Source organism: Pan troglodytes, chromosome 5 (genome assembly GCF_028858775.2).
Source record: "Pan troglodytes isolate AG18354 chromosome 5, NHGRI_mPanTro3-v2.0_pri, whole genome shotgun sequence".
Classification (NCBI taxonomy): domain Eukaryota; kingdom Metazoa; phylum Chordata; class Mammalia; order Primates; family Hominidae; genus Pan; species Pan troglodytes.
The window spans coordinates 53,884,694-53,902,295 of record NC_072403.2 but is presented as its reverse complement, the minus strand read 5'-3'; the positions used below and the strand labels follow the sequence as shown (position 1 = coordinate 53,902,295).

The window sequence follows — 17,602 nt, the reverse complement described above, 5'->3', positions numbered from 1 at the left end:
AAACTTTTTACCAATAATCATCAAGAAGATTTTTAATATTTTCGTCTGCCCCAATATGTAATCTTGTGGAGGCTATGGACTATCTTTTAGGCTGAGGGTACATCTAGAAGCTGTCTGGGTGTCTCCAAATCCCATCTGAGTGGATGAAAGATCCAATCTATTTCCAATTAGATGGTTTTCTCTTTCAGTCTCAAGTGGTTGCTTTTGAGAGACCCTGAATCCCTTGAGAGCTTCCAGCGGAGCGTAGAGGACCTAAAGCCCCAGTGAATGTAGGGAGCTAAGGAACCGAAGTGTGAAGGGAAAGGTCTGGCAGGAATTGGCAGAGGAATAGAGGCAGAGATGGGTTTGAAGGGGACATATAGAAGAAGGTGAGACATATAGAAGAGGAAGGGTGAGGAGAGAAGTTGATGGGAAGGGAAAGGACATAGAAGAATGACTCTCAAGAGATCCTAAGTTCCCCAAAGAGACTACTGAAATTCCAAATTGTCCGCTGCAAAATCATGTTAACAAAAAGGAGATGGACAAAGCTGGCAAAACATATCGTTAGTAAGGGTTTGAGATGAAAGGCTTCAGTTGACTAAGAAGTCCCCATGAGGAAACCAGTATCAAATATAGTGAACAAAGAAACCTCACAGCCAGCCAGGAAGAAAGACTTCTAGCCCAGGGAGTCAGGGACTAATTCCCACTCAGAACAAGAAGCCATGAACACTTTCCAGCCCAGGAGGTTTCTTTCAAAAGAAGCTTGCTACCAGAAAGAACTTCTAACACACATATCTCATCAGATAGTTTTAAAGATTTTCAATGGTCACTATGCCAAATTCCTTAGGGTGATACAGAAGCCCTTTCTAATGTCTCCCTCAGGTTCATACTTATTGTCTGTTCTGGATGAGCAATAGCTGTGAGGTCATGTTCAAATTGCTGTTGGAGAAAGTGGTAGGAGTCATTGCCCTTTAAAACTAGGGAGATCTCTTTATTTTTCCAATTGAGTAGCCCTGTCCCTGAGTGCCATTCCATTCCTTCAGAACCTCTCTCAGTATTTTCTTGCAAACAGCTCCAATGAGGTCCAGGCAACTGCCAGCTCCAGTTCTGAGAAAGTGTTATTTTGGGGGTGTGTGTTATTATTGGTATTTTTAACAATGCATTGACACAGCGATATGCATTTGAAAAGACTTATCCTAAATACCTGCTTATGTAACAAATTACAGGGCTATTGCTTCAAATAGCCCTGATCTTTCAGTCAAAGCAGACACCCACTTAGCAAGTTAATTGTTCCTCCACAAAGTACTTCCATGTAAGTGAAGAATGTTAGATTGTTTTCTTTACATAATCTCTCTAAAGAAGAGAATCTTTGCCCTTATTCATATGGTGTGACATAGTCACCTTGAATTCTCTGACTACTTGCAAAATTATAGGAAATTAATCTGTGTTGCAATAAGGGAGAATGACAGGCAGTATTTTTAAGAACAATGGACCAAATTTTTATATTTTTGTCCCTGTAGCTTTGTTTATAACAGGTGCTGTCAAAAATTAGTTTTTTCTCAAGTGTGTTAAATTGGGAGCAATGTCTATGTGTACCTTTTATTGTATTTGCATTTCCCACTGTGTATTTTTTCTTGTCACTTTAACATTATCAGGTCATTTCAATTAAGATATCTACCATCCACGGGGAAGATGAAATACATTGAGTTTATCTTAATACTGTACCAGACACAGTGTTCTTGCCATTCTTGAGCAAACATCAGTGATGTCTGTGACATGTTACAGTGTATTATAAAGAATGTTTAATATCTATAGCAAGAATGAAATATTGCATTGAAATAGATATATTAAAATTAAAGTTTGCTGCAAATTATTTTGATGAAATTATATTTCTCTAGCAATCCAGTAGAGTGTTCAAATAATGGGGCAGCAAAAACAAAATGAAACCGTGTGATGTAGAATCATGTCATCTGGCTTTTGCATACTACCATTTTATGTATGAAATTTAAAGATAGGTGATAAAATAAAGCAGCTTTGAGAAGCTCCTTCATGCCTGCACCAGATGCTTTTAATTATAGAAGGATCCTTCAGTGGAGAAACTTCTGTACTGTGGAATCAGGAGGTTTGGTTCTTACTTCCGTCTTGCAATCTTGCCTGCAGAGAACGCCACAAAGCTTCAGGCACTCTTTCCACTATGGAGCTTGTCCCATCCAGAAGCCCCATCTGTTTTGTGCCTGAAACAAAAGCAGATGGCAGTGCTGACACGAGGCCTGACTCTAAGTCCCAAGGGATCATAGAATGCCTACAGTGAAGGAGGGTAAATTGTGTGAGCTCAGTTGTCCCAGCAAATTTACCTTCACAATGAATTGTTTTCCAGAGTAGAGAAAGCCTATGTCTAGGTGGTCATTTGAAGTATATTAGAAGGAAAATTGAACCAACTTTTTTAGGTTTCTACTAAAATTACCAGGCGGAGTCTGCCTTTCAAACATGTGTTGACCTAAGAGCAAGTTCTAGGTCGTGTAGAGAGTGGACCTCCTGGACTGGAACAGACACAGTTGGAATCTTTCTTTCATTTTAGCTAAATACACCCTACTTAGAGAGTCCTGGACACTTTCTGTATTTGTAATGTAAGCTGAGGGTTGATAGAATGTTGTTTGTGTCAAGAGCCATGATTTGTTTTTATTTATTTTATTTAAGTTCAGTGAATCATTCTATCATAATTTTGTAATTAGGTAATAACTGTTGATGGAGCCCTACAAAATAACAGACAGGGTGCTATCTCTCATCAAATATCATCAAACATAATTCTTATAATAAAGCTTATGAGCTAGACAGTCCCCTTTTATAGCTGAAGAAAGACACTTAGAGACTCTAAGTAATTTTGCAAGGTCACAACACTCGTAAGTGCCCAAGTCAGCATTCAAACTCAAGTTCTCTGAACGTTAAAGCCAAACCACTATAGCAAGCCATATTGCCTGTGATGCCAAGGTGGTTTTGCAATCATTGCTATGGTAACCAGGTCATATGACCCCTAGCATGAACTATGGGTCTTTCCTCTGAAGACCTTGAAAGAGATTTCAGTCTATTTCTTAACACCTTATAAGAACAGTTTTGGGAGCATTCTCTATGCTAAAGTTTTGACCTTTTTTAAAAAAGGTAGTTATTTGTGAAGAAAAAATATTGATTGCTAAATTATGAGAAACCGAGCTGCTGAGACTAGGCCCTATTTGGGAACATTCAGAAGAAAATTAAAACCAACCTAAAAGAAGAGTGAAATTTCCATTGGAAGTTTTGTCTCCAAACGTCATGATATAGGAGGTAGGCAATATCAGAAGGGACACAATTAGGAGAGATATTTATATGTGATAGCAAGAAGCCGCATTCATGCTTATGTAGTGGTGGCAGTTAAACTCTCCAGGGCTAGAATGAGCATTGTCTTGATTTAAATTGGCCTAATTTTGAATACCAGATTCACAAGTGATGACTGCTTTCATTATAAGGAGACTATCTAGCTTAATATTTTTCTCTATTGCATAAAAATCTAAGTAAATCAATTGTCAACACCTTTTGGAGTTATCCAGTCATATTTTCTTTGCTCATTGTAACTTACTACCACCGGACTTATTAAGGTTACCATATTTTCGAAACAAAAATGGGGATATATGATAAATAAATGTTTTTAACTTGCAAACATTATTAATTTAAAAATCTCACAAAAGTATAAAACTAAAAACACATGTAAAGAAGTCATCCATGAATTGATCTCATTCAAAAAATGAAATGGCATGAAATTTTACCTTCCTTATTAAAGCTAGTCCAAACATATTTAACATAGTTTAATGTGCTGCTGACTTATTTCCTTGCTTACCACATATTTAGCTTGATTGGGTCACTCCTCTCCTACATCAGGCAAGTATTTGTAAGTGGAATGCAAGCTAACTTTAATATTAGCCTTAAACAAGACAACCAGAAAGGCAATGCTTTTTTCCTTTCAAGAAATTAAAAACAAAGAATTATTTTCTAAGTATATAATGATTTTTGGTTAATCTTTTGTAATAAGTTAAATTATCAGGTGAAACACATACACTTTGCTTTTGAGTTAATTTTTCATTCAGGTACCTTACAAATTTAAAAACAAAATTTAATTTACCTTCCAAAGGCATTGAGGTGCTCCTTTCCTAGATATCCAAGAGTATGGAATTTAATACAAAGACTAGGCTATGCACTTGACTAAAATACATCACATCAGCCCAGAAAATGTTAACACACTTGCAAAGGTAAGCTGTTGCACCCTCGTCTCCTATTCTGAGAAAAGTAATATTTAACTTCCACATGGAGTGGAAGATAGGAGCATACTTACTTTCTTGGCTTTATTAAAAGACTTTCAATTATTTTAATATCTTTGAAGCTGAATATCTTGGTTATAGTAAGGAACAATTGTACGGACCTCATTAGAATGTATATCACACACTGTATTTTCAAAGCATGTCTGTCCTTTTGGGGATTAAAAATAAAAGGTAATTTAGCAAAGATAAAATGGACTTAAGCAAGTGTTGTATTCTTTATCTAGTATTTTACTGACATAATTCAATAATTATCCCTCACTGTGGCTTTGAGGTAGTTATCTTTCAAATAAAGGAAGGAGAGAGATGAGAGAGGAAAGAGGAGGAAAACAGGGAGAAAGGGTTAGAGAGAGAAATAAAGGGAGGGAGAGGGGAAAGAAGAGGAGAGGGAGAAAGGAGATAGAACAAGGAAGAGGGAGGGAGTATTTTTCACATAGTAGGACAATGAGATATTAAAATCTCAATCATATTCAGTAAAGATACAAGGGTGTCACTTTTGTTTTATCGAAAGATTAAGACACAACTAACTTCACTCCCAAATGTAAATAAAGGCTACATTATTGATTTCACATTCTTTCTTATGTGCATTCCTGTACATTTCCTTGAGATATGTACCCCATATTTGTTTCATTTGGCTTCAGAAAGGTACCACCTTCATTCCCTATCTTCAGTGAACTTAGAAGTCTAGTTGGAGAGATAAAAAAGATACACAGAGAACAACAGTAAAAGACAATATGCATTAGTAATCCGAAGACGTTTCTTTGAGAATAAAAATTTGATATAACCTTAGACAGCAAAGCAAAATAGAAATTAGAAAAGTGGACTTCATAAATGACAGTACTGTTTCCAAACTACATAAATCAATGCCATATTTCCTAGAAGTTGTATTCAACTTCATATTCCAGACTTCAGCAATTACAACTATCTGTATAATCCAAGAAAAAAAAATAAGCTAGCTTTCACTTAGCATGATAGTTTATGCATAGCAAATACTCAAAAAATAATTATTGTTTGGTTGGTCAAATGATTTGGCCTTGTTTATGAAATTAAAGAAAACAAATGTATGAGATGGAAAGGTACAAAGGCAAAGATTAAAAAGAACCTTATGTGGGCCAATTCAGAAGTCAAGTTCAATACCAGGAGAGTGATATTGAGCCAACAAGGTCCCCATGATCTTTTCTTTGAAAAGAAAACACCATTTAGCCAAGTGCAAGGCCAGATCAGCTCAGGAGTTAAGTGTGTGTTAGCACTTTTCCCTACCATTAGCAGCCAGAAATCTGTTGCTATTCACTTTTAGAGGTAAAATACTATCTTTTATTATGTCTCAGTGGGCAAAACCACAGTCTTTCATGAAGCAGAAAAACTTGTTTCTACTGTAGTATGTATAATATACTATCTATACTAAAGAAAATACACATTTTATACTATTTTTAAAAATAGGATTTTTTAAAAGACAGTATAAAATAACCTAACCAAGAAATCGGAAATGACCTATAATCCTATATTAAAAACAACTCAAGTTTAGTTAGACAGATTGCTTAGAACTTGAGCCTGGGCACAAGGGAATCCTGATTCTTGATCCTTCTTCCTCTCCCATTGCCTAAGTGAAATTTGTTATTTTTGTTGGTGAGTCAATCAAATTTTGTAATGATAATATAAAATAACCTAACAAAGAAATCAGAACTGACCCATAATCCTATACCAGAAACAAGCCAATGTATTTCCCTTGAATATTTATATATACACATTTATTGTTACATAGTAGTGGAGATCATGCTGTAATGTGTATAGTTTTGCAGCCCCAGCACGTATCTTCACTCTTCAGTAACGTCTTCTGTATTGTAAGTCTCCATGCTGCTTTATTCTCTTGGCATTTTATTTATGTGCTTTGTCTCTAAACAAAAATATAAACTCTTCAAAGAAAAGACTTTATCCTCCCTTTATTTGTCTTTATCTTGGTTTCGACATGCAGGATAGCAATGCGCTTTCCCAGATATTCAGTACATGTATTATTAGTTTGGTGCAAAAGTAATTACAGTTTTTGCCAACGAAAGTAGCAAAAACCGCAATTACTTTTGCAGCAACCTAATATTTGTTTTAATTGATCGAATTTATGAGAATCATCAGAATGAGTAGATCACTTTTAACAACTTTCATAATTTTAGAAAGTAAATTTTTTCCAAGAATCCCTCAACACTCCAGAAGTGGTAGTTCTTTGGAAAAAGCCCAGGTATGGGAAAAATTTATTTTCAGAATAGTGTGCATTCCATAAGATCTGAAAAACCTCTTTTTTAATGTTCGCATAATCAGTTAGGTAAGTCTTGCCTTAGACAAAGCTGTAAGGAAGGAAAAAAAATCATGTCATGCCCTATCTCTAGTGCTCATATCCATCCCCAAGGCACACCTGGAGTTCATTTTTCACATTGCAGCGAAAGAGAGCTTTGGAATAAGCAAATTTCACAATTTTCACTGCCAGTGTCCATCTCTGAGAAATCACTCCTCTCTTACCCTCCTTCATTATATATTCCAGTAATTCTCCAAGTCTCAGGAATACAACACGCTTACTTACACAAAGGGCAGATCTACACCTTTGTGTATGCTGTTTCCTCTGCTTAGAAGACCATTTCTTTCCATGTCCATCAACCAAATCTTCCAGCTTTATTTGGATAATTGATATTTATGATTCAGGACTCAGCTAAGGTAACACCTTCTTTAGAAAGACTCCTTAGTACCCACTAAGTTAGGCGATTCCTTCTCAGTGCTCTCTTGACATCTTGTGTTAATCACTGCCACAGTACATATATTATTATTTTTTTATTTTTATTTTTTTGAGACGGAGTCTGGCTCTGCCACCCAGGCTGGAGGGCAGTGGTGCGATCTCAGCTCAGTGCAAGCTCCGCCTGCCGGGTTAACGCCATTCTCCTGCCTCAGCCTCCCGAGTAGCTGGAATTACAGGAGCCGCCACCACGCCCGGCTAATTTTTTGTATTTTTAGTAGAGAAAGGGTTTCACCATGTTAGCCAGGATGATCTCAATCTCCTGACCTCATAATCCGCCCTCCTTGACCTCCCAAAGTGCTGAGATTACAGGCGTGAGCCACAGCGCCCGGCCAGTACTTATATTTTTAAAAAATGCCTGCCTACTTACTTATCTTTCCCTGACCCCACACCATAGGCCCTTTGAAGATAGGCACTGTAGCTGTCTACCACTCTATCCTCGATAGCGGTATAGCACAGAGCATGTGCTCACTGAATCTTTCTTGGATGAATAAACAGTTGCCTCTTTCCTTGCCTCTTTCCACCTGTGCTGTGTGTTACATCCTTGGGTACCCCCACATATTCACCACACTGCACCCCATGAAGGTACCTACAATGCCGAAGGTTCTCATCTTCCGTAACTTTCTTGTTTCCATGAGGATGTTTTGAGCTCTACTCTGAGTTTTGCCTCCCCAATTTGTCAGTGTGATCTACTTTTCCAGTCAAAGGTGTTAATGTTCCAGATATCATAGTCCTATAGCCTCTGGTTGTAAACTAGAGCCTTTTTAGAAGAGAATTTCTTAGTCCAAAAGAAAGGCAATAATGGCAGGACTTTTAATCTTTCTACTGAAGGGGGACACTATACATAGGGATTTGCTGCTTTCCTCAAATGCTCCTGCGTTAGTGGTGGCCAACTTCTCTTATGTAGGTCAACATCAGAGCTAAGTGTTGTTTGATATCGGAATGCCTGCTTTTAAGAATCACTGTGATCTCTTTGTGAAAGACTCATTCATGTAAGAATAGTAATGTTGCTTTTTATGGAAACTTTTGGGATAGAGTCACTAATATAAGTTACAGAGAAACCAAGTTTATTTTTACATGGCTCACATTTAATGCAGATGTTAACTACTTCTGCACATTGTTAATAGATTTGTGCAAAGACTTTACCTCAATAAAAGAGAAATTAAAACCTATTTGAACTAGTATTTGATAAGCAAATGGTAGAGAGAATACTGGTAGACATCTGGGGATAAAATGAATTTTACTATCTAAGAAATAAGTTAATTCATCTGGGCTACAGAGGTGATTTATATCTAGGTAAATTAGGGCAAGTTCCTTATCCTTCTCCATTTGAGAAGAACTCTCTCCAGAGATTACTCAAAGAAAGGGCAGACACATGACTTGGTCTAGCCTCAGAAGAAGATAAAATGCTTCTTGTTTCTATGGAAATGAACACTGGTCATTTTGTGTTTTCCCTTCCTTTTTATTTCTTTTATTGTTTTCTCTTGGGGCAGATTTCTGCAGCATACTATGTAGTGTCTAATGACTTTACCACCAATGAATCATTAACTATAGGGAAGATAAGACCTTTAGCGATAATGTAAGCGACACTTTTTATTTTGGAGATGAGGGTGCTGGCATTCAGAAAAGCTGAACAGCATGTCTTCTGTCACCCGGCGGTATAGTAGCAGAAATGGAACTTGAAACCAGGAGTCTTGGCCCTGTGCCCTATGTTCTTTCCACCATATTACAAACATTTGCTGGGAAATATGGAATAATCTTAGATGGATAAGTGAATAAACAGTATCATTCAAGCATTTTATTTATAACGTATATTAATAGAAATAATAGCCAATTATTTCTGAGCACTATTCTAAATACTTATCATATATCCACACATTCAATCTTCTCAATGCCTATATAATTCTTATTTTAACCAATAATAAAACTGACACACAGGGAGCTTAAGACCCTTGCACATCTTGTCAGTGTTGAGTTTGGGACTCTAAGCAAGGCAGTGGATTCTTGGCTCTGTGTACATAACCATTACATTATAGTACCTATCATTAATATATACATATAAAAATTATTCAAATATATGGGCAGTTGTGTTAAGAATGTGGAGTCAGACACACGAATCAAGTGATTGGCTGTGCCACTTAGTAGCAGTATAACATTTCTTTCACTGTATCCTCTCTCTTGGTCCCAATGTCCTTATTGTTGACTTGAGGCTACTCCAGTATAGCACTTCTTCATAGAGCGATTGGAAGAGTTGCCTAAGATAATGCGAATAGAATTCTTATGTCTTAGAACTGATTCTGCCACATGTGTTAAAAATTTCCAACCAAGTCCCAGTTAATTGATATGTTGTAGTTCTCTTTTAAACGTATTTTATATTCTGGATGGCTAGAGTTTTATTTTATTTCAGCAATACAGAAATCTTGTTTTTTTAATCTTCTTCTTTGAAAAACACGTGAACTACATCACTGCCTTTTTCTAGCTTACTAATGTGACAAAATAAATTGAATTTATTACTTATTTAGGGCATTTTAATGCTTTAAAGTCTTCATTTTGAGAATGACTTTTGATTCTTCTTTTAAAAAATAAATACCTTGTACAAACTAGGTATTTCTCATTATTTTCTCATTTCTACTAAATATGAAGTTCTGGTGTGGAAAATAAAGATAACCAATATTTTCATTTAATCCTAGTTTGTGTATATACTTGACCCTGGTAATAAAACAAAGATATATAAGTTAGAAAATAAATGTGAGGAAAAATCTGATTAAAAAAAGAAACAATATTCCTTTGGAAATGTCACCATCTACTAAACACAGGAAGACTTTCTTTTCAGTGATAAAAAATAACTAACCATCTAAAACTTTCCAATATCTTTGCAGTGTCTGCCTCATGGAAAATCAATGAAATCTGAATTGCAATTGTCTTGGACAAAAGCTGTGCTGTCAAATTATCTTGCAGTCACAGAAAGTGTCTGAATGCCAACCTAGTACACAGAAGGAACAAATATTGTACTTGCTCTTCTATAATTTCAAACCATCATCAAGTAATTTTTTTCTCTGCACTATTGTCTGTGACATTAATGTCTCCATCCTCTCTTATCACTTTAATTTTTTTAATCTTCTCTCTGAGAGTTTAGTTTTCTACTCTAGAGCTATTGAAAGCTCTGCATTGAGTGGGAGTAATTTTTAAAGCTACAGAATAGTAACCTGAAACTAAATAAGAGCTTTCAAACCCAAGATGTTTTTTTTTTCTCTTCAGCATTACTGCTGCTGGAGAGATAATGTGATGAGATGCTTTATGGCCGTGAGATAGCATCATGACCTGTAATTCCAATGATTCACCTTGGAACAATTTACCTACTAGAAACTGCCTCAGCTGACATTTTCTTATGCTGCATCAAGAACCCGAAATACTGCAGGGACTTCCTAACTGAGCTCTTTCCTTTAGAATCACCTTTACTTCCTAAATCATTTTCCACAGTGCAATGAGAGTGAGAACTTTTGAAAGTAAATCATGTCATTCGCTTGCTTAAAACTCATCAATGGATTTGTACCGAAGGATAATGAAGTCCAACTCCTTAATAAGGCTTTCATGGCCTTTACTGAAGAGGCCCTGCTGCCTTCTGTAGCCTCAAATCCTATTACTCCCTTCAGGTCCCTGAGCATCTTACCCTGGCTTTTGCCTGCGGGCCATGATACATGCAAATTCTTTTTTCTGGCACTCCCTAAGTCCCCCTGTCTGTTGACTAGCTTCCTGCACATGCTTGGTGTTCAGTGAAAATGAAAAAGAAATATATTTGGGGGAAATATTATACTAGAATAAGCAGACTGAGAAAGATATGTTGTTGTTTCTTTTCTGTATCAGCCTCAAATTTCTACATATGCCTCTTTTCATTTGAGTTCCTACTGTTCTCAGGCACTTTGATCTGTCTCCTACTTGTCCTGGTCTTAGCAAACTAGTCTCTAAAAAGTAACCTATAATTAGTTATATATGTCTTAAGGTGAATTTACTCAGCTAATAAATATTATGGAATGTTTATTACACATCAGGCTTTTTCTAGGCACAAGGAAATTATCAGTGAACAAAACAGGAAAGATGTCAGCTTTCAACAAGCACACACTGTAGCAGAGGACACAGAAAGGAGCAATTAAATGATAAAATAAGATCAATTCAAATAGAAATCATTTGTAAGAAGAAGATAAAAGGTCTATGCAATATAATTATTGCAAGGAAGGCTGGTTTAGGTCTTGTGGGTCAAATATTTCTTTGAAGCTAAGTCCTCGGTGACCAGGAAGTAGTCTTGGCAGAAGAAAGCATTTCAGGCAGAGGGAACAGCTGATGCAATGATCATAAGGTGGAAATTAACTTGGTTTCTTCAAGGAATAGGAAGAAAGGTTAAAAAAAATAGTTGGAGCAGAGTTCATGAGAAGGGTGATAGGAGACAGGTCTGAGGACTCCTCTAGAAATGGGCTAAGCAGGGCCTTTGAAGCCTGGCAAGAGGCATCTGTTGTATTCCTACTGCAAGTGGAAACCAGGGGAGGGTTTTAGGTGTAGGGATGATGTTGTCTCATTTAAATTGTACAAATAGACTCTGGCTTCCATGTGGAGAATAGACTGAAGAACAACAGTGTACACAGGGATATGAGCTAGGAACCAAAGTCATCTACTCTTAATAATGTCAGTTCAGTTCAATGAAGCACTCACATAGGAAAGCATTGAAAACAGCATGTTAGCATCTTGTCATATTCTTACTTTAAGCCTTGTCTTTATTGGGACATAAAGGTGATTTTTACACTTAAAGGAATTTCAGAACTTTTGTAGGAGGTTTTTGGGGAAAAGAAGAAGTTGAATCAGTATATGAGTATGTGTCATTGCTAGGCAGTTGCCTTAGTGGAGAGGACGACATTGGAAAAGGGAGTCTACAAGTGAAATAACTTTTAATCATAAAGAACATTTCATGGGAGCCAAACTGGCTGCCCTGAAATTGCTCCCCTAGGACTCTAGAAAGGACTGGACTTGGACTCAGAAGATCTGAGTTTCAACCTTGGAATCATCCCTTTAGTAGGTTTACCTTCTCTGAGCTTCTAGGTTTCCTCATCTATTAAACAAAAGGGCTTCATCATGTGATAAGTAAGATCTTTATCAATTATACAAATAATCCATTAATGACTCTATTAGTTATAATGATATCCTTTCTGACATCCAGGCATCTCCAGTGAAACTTTATGCATTGTATTTTCATAGAAAAATAGAGCTGAAAATTACCTAATTATTATGTAAACATTTGTTCATATACTCATAGTTGCTCATTTTATAGATAAGAAAACCAAATAAACTAGCCATGAACTAATGAATTAGCCATGAACTAAGGAACTTTTTCCATTAATGTGAGCTGCACACGGCAACTCAGCTCACATGATTCCTGATTAAGTGTTCTTTCATTATTACTTGTAGTTATAACTTCAAGGAAGTCCTGTCCACAGGATGATTACAATATTTCTTATATTAATTCTTTGTCTTTCCTACATAGAAGCATCTGTGAGCTGGTGAGTTTGGGAAGCGAATAAACTCTTCTATAATCCCTTACAAAATAGTATAATTTTCCCATACAAATAATGTACAAAAGTGTATTTCTCAGAACTATAATTAGTTGGATTTTGGGCCAACTGCAGGTACAAAATATGGACTTTTTAATGGAGCTTTCAATTCCAGAACATCCAAAAACCTTATTTATTTTGTTCTGATGCATAGGGAAAAATATGAGTAAGAAATTCATTCTATTTGTTATATTAATTTTAAAATAATGGGAAAAGAGGGATAGAAGTGTACCTTTTATAAACTTTTTTTTGTAAAAATGGGAATTAGACAACTTCAACAGAGGGGTTAGCAGCTAGCCAAACTCAATGAAGATCTGTTGTTTAAAAACTGACACTAGCCTTCTTTAAAATTTTGTCTTTTGTCCAGATACATTATTAGCACCCTCTTTTATTCACTGTAATCTCCAAATGAGCCCCAAGAGATGAATAAATCATTTTGTTGCTGCTGAAGATCTCTGAGAAATCTTTTTGATGACATAAATAAGTAAAGACAGATAGCTGCACATTTTAAGTAAATAGATAATACTTTTTAAAAACTTTCTCTTTCAAATAATCAGAAGTAGAATTCCACATCAAAGTGGGATTTCAAAGGTGTAGAAACAAGGGTGGAGCTAAAAATTATACCAAGCTTAAAACAAAAATAAATGCGCCTAATTGGGGATCAATTAGTGTCAACTTAAAGAGCAGAAATTTTCCACAATTTCTCAGTTCTGGGATGAGATCCCCGCCTCCTTTCTCAAAGCATGCCCACCTTTCTACTTGCAGCTCATGGTAATATCCCATGAGATTTAATCAAGAGAGAGCCTCGGGAACCACAGCCAAAATTTCCATTTGATTCCAAAAGGAAAAAGATGGGAAAATTATAAAGATTACATGGAAGTGGGAGACATTCTGAGAAAAAAAAAAAACTCAACTGAAATTCTTATTGGATTGTTCCTTTAGAGTTGGTCACATTGAGATAAATAGAATGATTGTATTCATTTAGTATGTAGGGAGAAAGTGGAGTGACTATGAAATTCCTTTCTTGTTCTGAAATTGAGGCAGTAATTAAGAGCCTACCAACAACAACAAAAAAGCCCAGGACCAGACTGATTCACAGCCGAATTCTACCAGAGTTACAAAGAGGAGCTGGTACCATTCCTTCTGAAACAATTCCAAACAATAGAAAAAGAGGGACTCCTCCCTAATTCATTTTATGAGGCCAGCATCATCCTGATACCAAAACCTGGCAGAGACCCAGCCAAAAAAGGGAAATTTCAGGCCAATATCCCTGATGAACATCAATGCTAAAATCCTCAATAAAATACTGCCAAACCGAGTCCAGCAGCACATCAAAAAGCTTATCTACCACAATCAAGTCAGCTTCATCCCTGGGATGCAAGGCTAGTTCAACATATGCAAATCAATAAATGTAATCCATCACTTAAACAGAACCAATGACAAAAACCACATGATTATCTCAATAGATGCAGAAAAGGTCTTCAATAAAATTAAACACCCCTTCATGCTAAAAACTCTCAAAAACTAGGTACTGATGGAACGTATCTCAAAACAATATGAGCTATTTATGACAGATCCATAGCCAATATCATACTGAATGGGCAAAAGCTGGAAGCATTCCCTTTGAAAACTGGCACAAAATAAGGATGCCCTCTTTCACCACTCCTATTCAACATAGTATTGGAAGTTCTGGCCAGGGCAATCAGGAAAGAGAAAGAAATAAAGCCTATTCAAATAGGAAGAGAGGAAGTCAAATTGTTTCTGTTTGCAGATGGCATTATTGTATATTTAGAAAATCCCCCTGTCTCAGTCCCAAATCTCCTTAAGCTGATAAGCAACTTCAGCATAGTCTCAGGATACAAAATCAATGTGCAAAAAATCACAAGCATTCCTATACACCAATAATAGACAAACAGAGAGCCAAATCATGAGTGAACTCCCATTCACAATGGCTACAAAAAAGAATAAAATACCTAGGAATACAACTTACAATGCATGTAAAGGACCTCTTCAAGGAGAACTACAAACCACCGCTCGAGGAAATAAGAGAGGACACAAACAAATAGAAAAACATTCCATGCTCATGGATAGGAAGAATCAATATTGTGAAAATGGCCGAACTGCCCAAAGTAATTTATAGATTCAATGCTATTCCCATCAAGCTACCAATGACTTTCTTCACAGAATTGGAGAAAACTACTTTAAAGTTCATATGGAACCAAAAATAGCCCATATAGCCAAGACAATCCTAAGCAAAAAGAGCAAAGCTAGAGACATCACGCTACCTGACTTCAAACTATACTACAGGCTACAGTAACCAAAACACCATGATACTGGTACCAAAACAGATATATAGACCAATAGAACAGAACAGAGGCCTCAGAAATAATGGCACACATCTACAACCATCTAATCTTTGACAAACCTGACAAAAACAAGCAATGGAGAAATGATTCCCTATTTAATAAATGATGCTGGGAAAACTGGCTAGCCATATGCAGAAAACTGAAACTGGACCCTTTCCTTACACCTTATACAAAAATTAACTCAAGATGGATTAAAGACTTAAATGTAAGACATAAAAACATAAAAACCCTAGAAGAAAACCTAGGCAATACCATTCAGGACATAGGCATGGGCAAAGACCTCATGACTAAAACACCAAAAGCAATGGCAACAAAAGCCAAAATTGACAAATGGGATCTAATTAAACTAAAGGGCTTCTGCACAGCAAAAGAAACTATCATCAAAGTGAACAGGCAACCCACAGAATGGGAGAAAATTTTTGCAATCTATCCATCTGACAAAGAACTAATATCCAGAATCTATAAGGAACTTAACCAAATTTACAAGAAAAAAAAAAAACATCAAAAGGTGGGCAAAGGATATGAGCAGACACTTCTCAAAAGAAGACATTTAATGACGCCAACAAACATATGAAGAAAACCTCATCATCACTGCTCATTAGAGAAATGCAAATCCAAACCACAATGAGATACCATCTCATGCCAGTTAGAGTGGTAATCATTAAAAAGTCAGGAAACAACAGATGCTGGAGAGGATGTGGAGAAATAGGAACGCTTTTACACTGTTGGTGGGAGTGTAAATTAATTCAAACATTGTGGAAGACAGTGTGGTGATTCTGCAAGGATCTAGAACCAGAAATACCACTTGACCAAGCAATCCCATTGCTGGGCATATAACCAAAGGATTATAAATCATTCTGCTGTAAAGACACATGCACACGTACGTTTATTGCAGGACTGTTCACAGTAGCAAAGATTTGGAACCAACCCAAATGCCTATCCATAATAGATTGGATAAAGAAAATGTGGCACATATACACCCTGGAATACTATGCAGCCATAAAAATGGATGAGTTCATGTCCTTTGGATGAAGCTGGAAACCACCATTCTCAGCAAACTAACACAGGAACAGAAAACCAAACACTCACTCAAAAGTGGGAGTTGAACAACGAGAACACATGGACACAGGGAGGGGAACATCACACACCAGGGCCTATCAGTGGGTGGTGGGCTAGGAGATGGATAGCATTAGGAGAAATACCTAATGTAGTTGATGGGTTTATGGGCGCAGCAAGCCACATGGCACATGTATAACTATGTAACAAACCTGCACATGTACCCCAGAACTTAAAAGAATAATTAAAGAAAAAAAAAAGAAATTCCTCACTTGGAATTCCTGGTGATCCTACTAACAGTATTTTTACTCTCTGTAAATATTGTAAACTTTTTGTGTTTGCAACACACTCTCAAGTATTAGGGTTGCTTTGTCACATGTTAAAAATGTAAATACAAACAAGTGCCTTAGATATAAGTGTCTGAGCTAAACAAGTCCACAAGAATTAAGACATGTGTCTGCTAGAGTACATAATACCTCCCAGTTCTGCGAAAAACAAGAGTTATCACACTATTGAGTTTGTTGTCTTCTGCCCTACCCACTCTAGGAAGAACTGTTTCTTCTCCTGATTTTACCCCTTTATACCCTTGTTAGATAAACATCTTGGCAGGTTCAGTTGACACACAGTCTACTGTGACATAAACATACCTTAGTGCCTGTCTCTCACCTGGTACTTGAGCATACTTTCAACGCTATACTTCATCATGCAACCTGCTACTAGCTTCAGTATTCTGAGAACCATTGCCATTGAAATAAATGACAGTTGTGGCAATAATAAACTTTCCAAATTAATGATAATTTGTTGACAGCTCTTCGAGATTTCTTTCTTCATGTTGGGGCACACTGGATGAGAATTACTGTTCTTAACCTGTTTTAGTAACTCTTTGGCCACATACATGTGCCTTAAAGAGCAGTGATTGCTTCTCTTACCAATTTCCTACTCTCATGATCTTGCCTACTCTACCTCATGTCAAACTCTGAAAATGAATTGACTTTTGGCAATTCAATCTGAAATTCTTATCAGTCTAATTTAGGGGATTTGTCTACTGTCATCAATAAGAAAAGGTCAACCTATGTCTGAGGCAGGTGTTTGGAGAGAGCATTGTAATGTGTGAATAGGTGTTCACATCAAATTTAGGAAATATTTCAATGCCATTAAATTAGTTGTAAGAAACAATATTTTTTGTACTGCTCTTCGGTATGCAATTATATTCCCAAAATATAGAGAATATATAAGAATATTCATGTTTGTGTGTACTTGTATGAGTGTTGGCATAGGTATATGAATGAACCCTAGAAAGATTAGTGTACATTTGTAGAACAGATAATTATCTTAACTTTTGAAATATTATTAATTCATGGCAAGCTTTACTTTTGGCTGAAACTGAATCATAAAACTTGACCTTGTATTAAGGATTTGTAATGGATTGTTACAAAAGGAAATGTTGGGAATCGGGATATGAGTGAGATCAAAATATTTATCTAC

At 36.4% G+C, this 17,602-nt stretch overlaps 1 protein-coding gene across 3 annotated transcripts in view; it reads left to right on the top strand.

The window, feature by feature from the left end:
- The window catches only part of PTCHD4 (patched domain containing 4), a 191,684-nt gene that overhangs the window by 42,186 nt on the left and 131,896 nt on the right, over nt 1–17,602 (top strand). The window lies entirely within an intron of this gene.